The sequence below is a fragment of the Schistocerca piceifrons genome, chromosome 6 (assembly GCF_021461385.2).
Source record: "Schistocerca piceifrons isolate TAMUIC-IGC-003096 chromosome 6, iqSchPice1.1, whole genome shotgun sequence".
Lineage (NCBI taxonomy): Eukaryota > Metazoa > Arthropoda > Insecta > Orthoptera > Acrididae > Schistocerca > Schistocerca piceifrons.
The window spans coordinates 413394320-413406533 of NC_060143.1; the positions used below are offsets into that span (position 1 = coordinate 413394320).

The window sequence follows — 12214 nt, forward strand, 5'->3', positions numbered from 1 at the left end:
ATGTCCTGGATCTACTTAACCAGGTCGAGGAAACCTGGAAACTAATGTTCATCTCGCTTGTAATTTAGGGCACCCAATCTCGAAGATCTAATTCAGGGTCTGATTTTACGAAACGAAACGGACTTTGAGCACTGTTTGAAGTTAAGCGTTTTCTTTCTCCTTTGTTTAATGAAGAAATTTAGAGCCTTCTCTTTGACATCGAAAGCTATTACTGCATACGTTTTGGTTCAAATGGCTCTGAGCACTATGGGACTTAACTTCTGAGGTCATCAGTCCCCTAGAACTTAGAACTACTTAAACCTAACTAACCTAAGGACATCACACACATCCATGCCGAAGGCAGGATTCGAACCTGCGACCGTAGCGGTCGCGTGGTTCCAGACTAGCGCCTAGAACCGCTCGGCCACCTCGGCCGGCGCATACGTTTTCCTTGGGCTTGAAGGGTGCTGTCTGGTCATCAATTAGCACAACCATCGTTCGAACCAAAATTCACACAACCTTCCGAGTCATTTCCTGTTTCATTAAATGTTCCCACAGAGTTTTAGTTAGATTAGTTAATTTCATTGATTTCTACAAATAAGGCAATTGTATAATTTCTTGCGTGAGAACGATGCTATCCGCTTATTAGTTAAATATTATTTAAACTTGTCATGAATACAAAACGAAAATGTGGATTTTATAACTGTTTAGCCGTTAAAACTTTTCTCAGAGTCAGCTTGGAAAACTGCTCCTTTCGACCATTTACTTTGACTGAACTTTAAAAAAGAAAACGGACTACACCTTTCGCCTTTTTTGCGTATTTTAATTTTAATCCGACAGATGGTCGAACTTTTTGAAAATCAGCGTTGTCTGTTTAGAAACTGGACATATTATAGAATGGAACAGTAACATTCTAGCAATAGAAATTTACTTACAATTTCATTATTTTAGTAGAAACTAAAATATACCACAAAGACGTGCCACAAATGCGTGCCCTATATGTTATAGAGCGTTTCCCGTGGCAGACCGTCTTTGGCATACGCAGTTCCTTGGTCACGTCACAGCACCAGTCAATAGCAATATAGAGCGCATTCTGCACAACGTATTTTTCTATGGGCTTTGATGCTTACAAATAGATTGCGTGTACAAAGTGAATTTTGATTCTGATTTATTAGTGAAAGGGATTTACCAAATGCTCTTATTTTTAGTACTTCAAACAGTAAAATGGGTCCGTACAAACTTAATTATGTATATAGACAGTGCATTCATCCCGGAATATGAAACTCTCGACGATTTTTGTCTGTTATCGGTATTGATGCTGGCAGCAACAAGTTATCTAGAATTTACATTTAATACTGGCGTCCATCTTGAAGCGCCTGCCAATTCAGATTTTAGAAGCTACGAACGTAAGTGGTGTTATAAGGTGGGCCGGTCAAGTGGTCTGAAGCAGTTCCCTCTGTAGACTAGCTCCATTTCCCCAGTGTCCCGCCAATTAGTGGAAGTCTGCCACCTTCCTTACTGTCGTTTGTGCCTATGTGATAATTTTGTCACCCCTACAAATTCGCCTTTTTTGTGTTCAGATAGCAATATTTTTTCGCTGTTTCTCTTTCTTTAACATGCTGCACTAGGGCATGTACTCATATGAAAAGAACTTTATGGATCAATAAAATTTTAATTGTTTACTTGTGTGAAACTGAAATAACACAAAATTAAGCTTACACCTCAGACCGGATTTTAAGTGCTCGAAAAATCTGAATGTGCCTCAGTAGTACAACATAGGGTCCCCACAACCCTTCTGATGATAACGCAGACACTTTTCAGCATATTTCCGCGTGTTACGTCACTTTATAATGGACGTTTTCACAGACCAGAATTTTACGCGCGTGTTTTACGCGTTCAGGTGGGGTCAATTTGAACCTCTGTTTCTTGGTAACGGATAACGATATGAAGAAAGTATTTAAGGTCGGTCGGGATTTGGTTCTAAGAAAACATCGTAAAAATTATGGTCATTTATGTCTCGTAATCCACGGCTCGGTTTTAGTACCCAAAATCCACGGTTCTCGGGTGTTTCTTGATTACTGCCAAACGTTTTTCAAAACGGGAAGCTGTAACTTCTAGACAAATCCCTACAGAATATGCTGTTAAAATTTGAGCTGTCGTCTGGAGTTAGTGATTTACATGTCTCCTGCTGACGGCGAAAAAATTAACTAAAGCCCATTAACGCGCACCGTAGACCGCATCTAATGCAAAAAAGAACCAACCGATTTGCTCCATTTGCCTGAGCTGGAGGAAGTTTGCAATATTCAGACTTTGACTCTGTACTGTGGAGTAGTTACAGTAAGCACAATCGCTCTTTCCGTTTGGTAAACTGTTAATAATTGTTGTAGTGAATAAAAAAGTCAAAAGAGAGCAAGGGTGATTATAATGATGACATTAACGACGAACATCGGCGAAAACTATGTTGTAGACCTATCTTCAACACGATGATGCGTGACCTTGGAAAGATAATTAATCACTAAACATAGCTCCATCTTAGCTTCAGGAGCGTAATCGTGTCTGTTTCCGTAGACATCCGAAATTCACGAGCGTGTGTGTTCTTCTTCGCACACGTGACTGCAACTGTCATACGAACAGTCAAAGACAACAACAAATGATCAAAGTTGAATAAACAGTTCTGTGCGTCAGAATCATCTTTGCAATAAAATGATGTTCATAAATCGGCATCTGACTTAGCTATCGTGTAATAAATGATGATAGGTCACGAGTATTGGAGCGTAAGGTGAGCACTCAAGGTTTCGTCAGTGGTGGCCGACCCATTACATCGAACGACCAACAGCGACATTGTGAGACAGAAATTTTTATTACATCCGTTGACTAAAGGGGCTGCGGGAGAAGAGAGCTAGTACAAATCAGACCAGCGTTTGTTATAAAACAAGATCATATCATAAATAAGTCATAGAACATATCTCTCAGATCGGGGAGCTATGATAGTATTAAGACATTGTGGGAATACATAAGACGATCCTTCTGTTGTGCAAGCAAATGCTCTCTAGCACAAGGGCTGTCCAAAATACTTGAACCCACCTACCACGAATAGAACCCGAGGTATGAGCCGTGAAAAAATCTCGTTTTTATGGGCGACGTTTTGGAATAAAATTGGTGGCGTGTGCTGCCTCATGCGTTTCGGTCTTAACAAGATCCGGCTTGACATTTGAGCTGTTCCTATGAGATAGTACTTCATTATAGACAACTGTTTCATCTGCAGAAAGTGTGGGCTACAATCTGTATTATCAGCCAGGACATATGTAAAATGGAGATCAACATTGCTCTCAGGAAGTCTAGAATTACTGCTTCTACTTCGTTTCTTTGATGCATAGCTTTCAGGACATAATGAACGGCATTTACGGAGTTCATGCTTGTCCGTACGTCGGAGGTCGTTGTGGTCGAGATACCTTTGTTTGTGTTCCGAACATACAATTCCTACAACAGAGTGATGTCGATATTGAACACTAATTTTGTGGCTCATTTCTGTTAGCCCCCTCGTTGACGGGTGTGACCAGTGCTTTCATCCAACTACTGGGCACTGTTTCTTAATCTAGAGATTTAGGTATATTTGCTTGAAACAGGTGCTAACGTATCCACAATCTCTGTATAGTGTCTTATAGGGATTCCATCAGGCCATGGAGCGTTGTTCAGTTCTAGCGATTTTCGTTTAGCTGACAGGCTTTGAAAGTATACCAAACTTCACAAAGGAGTGAAAATTTTTTTTTCATTATACTAGCGACTCAGGTGGACGTGGCACACACGTCTCCCAACTTGTTTCATTTGCTTCACATTCAAGCTATTAACAAACGCACCAGTCTCAATTAAACGTTGATCATACAGCACAAACATATTTAATGCGATCACCTCCTTTCAGGATTTATATGTATTGTTTGTTGTATTTTTGCATCCAAGAAAAACAGAAAAAATTGTTTCATCTGTCTGTAAGGATGTAGTCGTCAACGTGCCGTTAATCCGTAAGCTTCCCCCCTTACTATCTCGAAACTTCTGATAAATATTTTTGTCTAAAATCTTACTCGTAATTGCTAGACTTAATTTAACAACATATTGTAAAGCTTCAACTATCGATGATGCAAAAAACCGATAGTAACAGTGATAAGCCGAGAACGTGAATTACGTTAGTCACCACTCATTCGGTAACATATCGAGTCTAAAACCAGTAGGAATCCGAAGTACGGCTACATAATGTACGCGATGTAACAACAGGACAATAGAATGCAGTTTTAGGATATTTTGTGAAGGACCAATTTAATGCTTCGATGGATGGAAAGAACGCTGTTGTGCTATAATGTTCCAGATTTTGTTTAAACAACAACAGTGCACATAAATGAATACAACATAGAATTATTTATGAACGCGTAAATGAAAAGGAATGCGGTGACAATGGGAGGCATTCATCGGTAAATATTAAATAGAACCTGGTCAGGAGTTCGACGAGATACGGAAACAGTCACTCACTTGCCATATGGAGTTCGTACAAATTAATCAATAGTTACCGTTATGTGCATTAAGACTTCTGTATCGGCATCACATTATCATAGGCATCTTTCAGATCGTTCACTTTGATTTGACAGAGGGAATATGATATGAACAGGCGTAAGACGGTAGACGTGTAGAGCGCGTCATTGTGTGCTGGAGTTCTATTTCAAAGTAACGTAGAACATACACTGTCGCTCAAAAGTTTTCAGCCGGCCGATGTGGCCGAGAGGTTCTAGGCGCTTCAGTCTGGAACCGGGCGACCGCTGCGCTCGCAGGTTCGAATCCTGCCTCGGGCAAGGATGTGTGTGATGTTCTTATGTTAGTTAGGTTTAAGTAGTTCTAAGTTCTAGGGGACTGATGACCTCAGATGTTAAGTCCCATAGTACTCAGAGCCATTTGAACCATTTGAAAAGTTTTCAGTCGCCTATCACAACTACGGATTTGTGGTTAAAACATTTAGTTTTGAATATTCTGTCGTATCACCATTATTATATTAAAATAAATGCAGTATTTACATGTAAAGACTAAACACCACTGTTGCGTACAGTGGCGGATACGGAGAAACTTCAAGGAGAGGGCGCTAAATATATCTTGAGCTATCTTTACTTTTACCGTAATAAAAAATAATCAAGTCACATGCAAAGTTTAAGAAAGCTATATTTAAACTGATTATACACATATACAAGACAATGCCATCTTATGATATAAAAAAGTTACAATTGTGGTTCTCTTCATTAAATGATGAATTCTATGCTCCTAGTCTTCTTGGCAAATTGATTAATTACGTCGTCAATAGGACAATCAATGTCAGGATGAGTGTTCAACAGAACTAAGCCATTAAGTCGATCCTCCTTCATTGTCGACTTCAGCCATGTCTTTGTACGCCGCAATGTTGAAAAACTTTCTACTGTAGCAACTGATTCAGGAAGAAAAGCAAACATTTTGTACAGAGTGTGCAAGTAGGATAGTCAAATCTAGGACAATCAGACAACGATTACATAACAGAATCAAAATCGTTAAGGGCGTTTCTGCTCGTTTGCTTGTATTGAAGAATCTCTCCCAGTAGTCTCTTTTTAATCACAAAGAGTGATTTTTCTTCAAAGAACGGTAGTTCAACTAAGCGCTGATTCAATACATGTGCCAGATCATTACCGTCATGTTCCATTACCGTCATGTTCCAATAGTTGCGAGGGCAAAAGTATGTTGAATTTTAAATGATAAATGTTTTCTTCCCCTATACGTTCTCTCATGTCAGTCGTATTACGAGTTAGGTATGGTTCAAAAATGGCTCTGAGCACTATGGGACTAAGTTCATCAGTCCCCTAGAACTTACAACTACTTAAACCTAACTAACCTAATGTTACAAAGTTAGACATAAATCCCAATGAACTCTTATGGGATAAACTTGGCAGGTAGGTCGGAAAAACGAGGTCATCTACTGTTGCAGATCTATGCAATAATTTACAGACGTGTTTGAATCCAAGATGCGCAAAAACACTACCAAATACTATCTCGAGAATGCTAGCTGTTCCGAGTGCAAACGGTAGATAGTTTAAAAGGACTACATTCAAAACCATATTCTACTGTGTTTAATGACAGAGAGAGAAAGTATTTAAGTTGTTGGCCTGTTTGATTTGTGCAGTGCGTTTCTACAATGAAATAATGTTTAATGATGTTTATGGCTTTTCTCACTAGTGATCTAAGACTTTTGAGCGGTAGTGTATGTCGGCACTTGTGTGTTATCCAATAACGTCCGGTAAATTAGTCCGGATATTCTGCGTAGCCAAAGGTCTCATAAACTGGCTATGTTTTTGCATAAACTTCGATGTGCGATAGGCCTCCCACAAGAGCGCATTAGAGGCACCGCTTTACTGGCCGCACTGCTGTCTTCTTTCGTCGGCTGAAGCTGTATCGCAAGGCACCAGCAGGTGGCGCACAGCGTGTCTACCCTCTGGAATGATCTATTATGCTGAGCCAGACTGGCACTCTCTTCTCCGTCCTCTAGTGGCGCCTGCAACGGTACAGCAATTATAGTTGTTGCTGTCGCCGGCATCTGGGCAGTGCTGACGTCATTTGCCGGGGCCACAGCTGTCGTCTAGCCCGTGAGCGGTCATACTAACGAGGGAGCAGTTTGCGGCTTTTGAGGGCGGGTGCGCTGGTACGCAGTCGCGTCTTTAGACTTCTCACAGCCACGATAGGATCACCATAGCTATTGCTGCACTTTGAAAGGCCTCACCTTCGTCTGGAGGGCACTGCTGCCTTGAATGGTTGCCAGCGTATTGCACGCAAGCGTAAAGCCAACGGCACACGGACCGTGCATTCGAAAGTTGAGCGTTTAGCATGCCGAATTGCTGACAACGTCGTGTGGAGGAAGCGCGTTGTGAAGTCTTTCCAAACACACAGAGCAGTATCTAACACGTCATATTCTTAACGTACATTTTACTGCAGACCCATGGGATTGAACATCAGTCCAGTTGGCCCAGAGAGCCCACACCATTATGGAGCCACCACCAGCCTGCCTAGTTCCTTAGTGCCAACTGTGGTGTCACCGCCAGACACCACACTTGCTAGGTGGTAGCCGTTAAATCGGCCGCGGTCCGGTAGTATACGTCGGACCCGCGTGTCGCCACTGTCAGTGATTGCAGACCGAGCGCCGCCACACGGCAGTTCTAGAGAGACTTCCTAGCACTCGCCCCAGTTGTACAGCCGACTTTGCTAGCGATGGTTCACTGACAAATTACGCTCTCATTTGCCGAGACGATAGTTAGCATAGCCTTCAGCTACGTCATTTGCTACGACCTAGCAAGGCGCCATTATCATTTGCTATTTATCTTGTGATGCATGTACCGTCAGACCGATGTTTACCAATTATGGATTAAAGTTAAGTATTCCAGAAGCTACGTACTTTTTTTACTAGACTCAACTCCTTTAACTGTTCCAGACCTCACGCCAGCCTGCGTGAGCTTAAACGCGTGCCTTTCGGCTACCTCATAGTGGCTTGGCTGTCTTGCCAAGTCACAACACCAACTTTGGTCCATAGTTTCGTGGGGTCTGCGCCACGGTACATACGTCACATCCACGCCACAAACCTTCAGTACAGATTTGCGAGACGGCATACTCACTTTCCGTTGAGGGCCATATGTATATGTGCCATTTCTAAGCAACAGTAAATTGAGGATCTCTCGCAAGCCCGTTGTTAATTAGATAGTTTGTTGTAATAAAATCAGAGCATACTTTCATAATTCGCAAGTTGCAATAATTTCTTTAAACACCGATATACTATTTCCAGTTTCAAGGCTACCACACATTGAGATTCATCAGTAACACTTTGCTGTTGGTACAGTTTGCTGTAATTAAATGGCACTTAATAACATACCTACGATTAAAGCTTGCAGGAGATGGCAAGATCCAAAGTATGAGAATAGATAGTTCAGGATAGGTGTAGCGAAATGAATAGAGTCACAGAATTGTAACGTATCAAGCGATGTGTTACTGATTCGCATATCACTGTATCCCCAGCAAAGATTCCTGGCTCCCCATGGCACTGGCTTTGTAAATATCAGGAAAGCGAAAATTACTCAGAACTGGAATGCTTCTGATCAGTATGTATATCGTAGTATGATAAAATAAAGTATTACGCAACAACAACTAAAACTGCTAATAAAATATTCGACTGGTGGGGCGAAGGATCTGAGCAGGCCAGTCAAATACATTTACATACATGTAACGGATGTTGCAGAACCCCAAACGGAGAGTAATGATGAGGAATACTCATGCAGAAATACTTTAATGTTAGTCCTGCACGGCAGTTTCATGTCTTCTGAGAGGCCGTAAAGTGGTTCGGGACACAAGTGGTGTCACTGAGTTGGATTCAATGCTGCCAATGCTGTATGTTTGGCTCAGCCCGGCCCGCATCTGTATACACTCATTGGCCCTGCCTGCCTATTTATGCAAGTAACCACTCAACATCAACACATCATCTACACATCACCTCGTACTAACATGCACTAACGTGCCCAAGTCGGAGTCCACCTGCCGATGTTCCGTTTGTTCAAAGAAATATCTAACAGCTATGAAAGTGACTCTGAGATTATTATCGATAACACAGCCATATTCTTGTATTCTTTAAAATCTTAATTGGTTACGGAAAGACAATAATTGTTCCAGGTTAAATTTTGTGTAGGGTAACAAGTTGATTATAATGTACTTCCTGGCACAAAATCATTTTTGATTGCAAAATGGGAGTGCAATCTGTGATAAGTGATGAAAATGATTAAAGCATATGAACTGCCAAAACTTTGGTTTCGTACTGAAATTCCACAATACACAAAACTACCGCTCATTGTGGGGTTCAGTGGGTTGCTTACGTGTGTATTTTGTTGTTTTGGGACATTTCTCTGAGTAAACCAAATTTATCTTGAAATTAATTCGTTATTAGACGGAGGTGAGAAAAGTCTTGCAATACTTCCTCATATCCTGCTTAGTGCAGCAACTCGACGTGGAAGGACTCTGCATACTTTACTTGGTTTTATCACTAAAATATCAATTTTCATTAAATGTAACAATACGTTCTGAGTGACGGCCTAGCAACACGCCCTCTTTCCACAAGATACAGATTAGCAGTCCTCTTTTTTTAATAAATAATTTTTTTTGAGTCCTTACTCAAAGATTCACAACTAATATCGTTTTGGAAATTGCGCGCTTAAGAGTTTCTTGCTATCCAATTGCGCTTCACTTGATATTTACATACATTTCTGAGATTCTCAGAATAAAATTAGGCGAAAGTTAGTTAAGAAAAGGTTAGTGAGGCCGACATAACATTACAACTCACAAGTTGTTGGAAGTCCCCTGCAGGACTATTGAGCCATGCTACCTCAGTAACCGCCCATAACTCCGGAGGTGTTGCTGGTGCAGGACTTTGTGCACGATCTGAGCCCTTGACTATGTCCCATATAGGTTCTATGGGATTCTTTTCGGGCGATATGGATGGCCAAATCATTTGAAACGTCCACAACGTTCTTCAAACCAATCGTAAACAATTCTGGCCCAGTGACATGACATACATAGTTGTTTGGGAACATGAAGTCCATGAGTGGGTTCAGTTCGTCTGCAAGTAGCCGAACATAACAATCTTCAGTCAGTGATAGTTCAGTTGGACCAGAGGACAGAGCGCATTCCACGTAAACACAGCCCACACCATTATGGAGCCATGACCAGCTTGCGAAGTGCTTGGATCCGTGGCTTCGTGTAGTCTGCGCCACACTCTAACCCTACTATGAGCTCTTCTAACGGAAATTGGGACTCATCTGACCAGGCTATGATTTTCTAGTCGTCTAGGGTCCAACCGATATGATCACGAGCACAGGAGAGGACCTACAGGTGATATCGTGCTGTTAGCAAAAGGAATCACGTCGGTCGTCTGCTGCCATAGCCCATTAACACAGAATTTCGCCGCACAATGCTAACGGATACGTTCACCGTACGTCCTACATGGATTTCTGCGGTTATTTCACGCATTGCTGCTTGTCTCTTACCAACGATATCTCTACGCAAACGCTACTGTCTTGGCGGTTAAAAGTGAAGGCCGTCAGCCATTACGTTGCTCTTAGTGAGGTTTAATGCCTGAAATTTGGGATTCTCGGCACACTCTTGACACTGTGGAATTTCCTGACAATTTCAGTAATGGAATACCCCATGCGTCCAGTTCCCACTATCACTCCGATTTCAAAGTCTATTAATTCCCGCCGCGCGGACACAGTCACGTCGGAAACATTTTCACGTGAACCACCTGAGTACGAATGACATTTCCGCCAACGCACTGTCCTTGAATACCTTGCGTTCGCGTTGCTACTTCCGTCTGTATAAGTGAATATCGTTGTGCCGTGACTTTTGTCACCTTAATGTAATATTAATTTAAACGAACGAAGTAATGAACTATCGTGCCAAATAGTTAGTACTGATCCTGTGGATAGACTGCTAGAGCATAGTTTCTCTGATTGTGCAAGTGACTGGGGAAACGGTGGGGTGGTATATACACCGAAGCGTCAAAGAAACTGGTATAGTCATGCGTATTCAAATACAGAGATACGTACCAGTAAACAAGCAGAATTCGGAGCTGCGGTCGACAACAAGTGTCTGGCACAGTTGTCAGGTCGGTTACTGCTGCCACAATGGCAGGTTACCAAGACTGAAGTGAGTTTGAACGTGGTATTATAGTCGGCGCTCGAGCGATGGGCCGCAGCATCTCAGAGATAGCGATGAAGTGGGGGTTTTCCCGCACGACCATTTCGTGAGTGTATCGTTAATATCAGGAATCCGGTAAAACATCAGATCTCCGACATTGCTGCAGCCGAAAAAAGATCCCCCAAAGACGGGACCAACGACGACTAAAGAGGATCATCCAACATGACAAAAGTGCAACCCTTCTACAAACTGCTGCGGATTTCAGTGCTGGGTCTTCAACAAGTGTCAGCGTGCGAACCATTTAACGAGACATCATCGATATGAGCTTTCGGAGGCGAAGGTCCACTCGTGTATCCTTGATTTATCCTTGATAACTGCATGACACAAAGCTTTGCGCCTCGCCTGGGCCCGTCAACACCGACATTGGACTGGAAACATGTCGCCTGGTCGAACGAGTCTCGTTCCAAATTGTATCGAGCGGGCGGATGTGTAGGGGTATGGAGGCAACCTCATAAACCCATGGAGCCTGTATTTCAGCAGGAGACTGTTCAAGCTGGTGGAGACTTTGTAATGGTGTGGGGCTTGTGCAGATGGAGTGATATGGGACCCCTGATAGGTATAGACACGACTCTGACGGGTGACACGTACGTAAACATCCTGTCTGATCACCTGCATCCATTAATGTCCATTGTGCATTCCGACGGACTTGGACAAGTCCAGCAGGACAATGCTAAACTCTTCCACTGGCCTCGAAACTCCCCAGACATGAACATTATTGAGTATGTTTGGGATGCCTTGCAACGTGCTGTTCAGAAGAGATCTCCACCCCCTCCCCCAACCCCCCACCCCCCACCCCCCACCGTACTCCTAGATTTATGGACAACCCTGCAGGATTCATGGTGTCAATTCCCTCCAGCGCCACTTCAGATATTAATCGAGTTCATGTCAAGTATACTTACGGCACTTTTGCGTGTTCCCGGAGTCCTACACGATATTAGGTAGATGTACCAGTTTCTTTGGCTCTTCAGTGTATGTACGAGAGAACGTGAAAGGAAAAACGCAACAATGTATTATGAAGTAAGTCCGAATATGAACTATATCGTTCCTGTATGGTACAGAGAAGCTGCAAGAGGAGGAAACCAATTAGCATCAGACAAAAATATCAATTTCGTGCGCCGCAGTCGATGACGGAAGTCCGATAGGGCAGTACCAATGCAGATCTCCGATAGCCTCATGGAGTGAATGACATTTGCTTCTTAGTCTATTACTCAGAAAAGTTGAGACAGGAGAATGCAATGAAGGTGCTACGAGAAGACGAAAACTTTGAAGTGAACATGCTGTTTTTATGATAACCGTAAAGAATCTGACAGAGGAAGAAAATTTATTGTTGTGTTATGTCATTTGTACACTGTATCACGTTTACATATCTCTTACTCGACGTCTCGTGAAACATTGAAACCTTTAACCTGATAAAATGAAGGACATTTTGCAGAGTATGAGATAGTTTTCC

At 42.4% G+C, this 12214-nt stretch overlaps 1 non-coding gene across 1 annotated transcript; it reads right to left on the minus strand.

The window, feature by feature from the left end:
• Positions 1–331: 331 nt before the first annotated feature.
• Positions 332–413, minus strand: Trnas-gga. Its single transcript is given in 2 exon segments — positions 332–366; positions 376–413. It is a non-coding gene; the product is annotated as a tRNA-Ser (tRNA).
• Between the last annotated feature and the right edge of the window lie 11801 nt (positions 414–12214).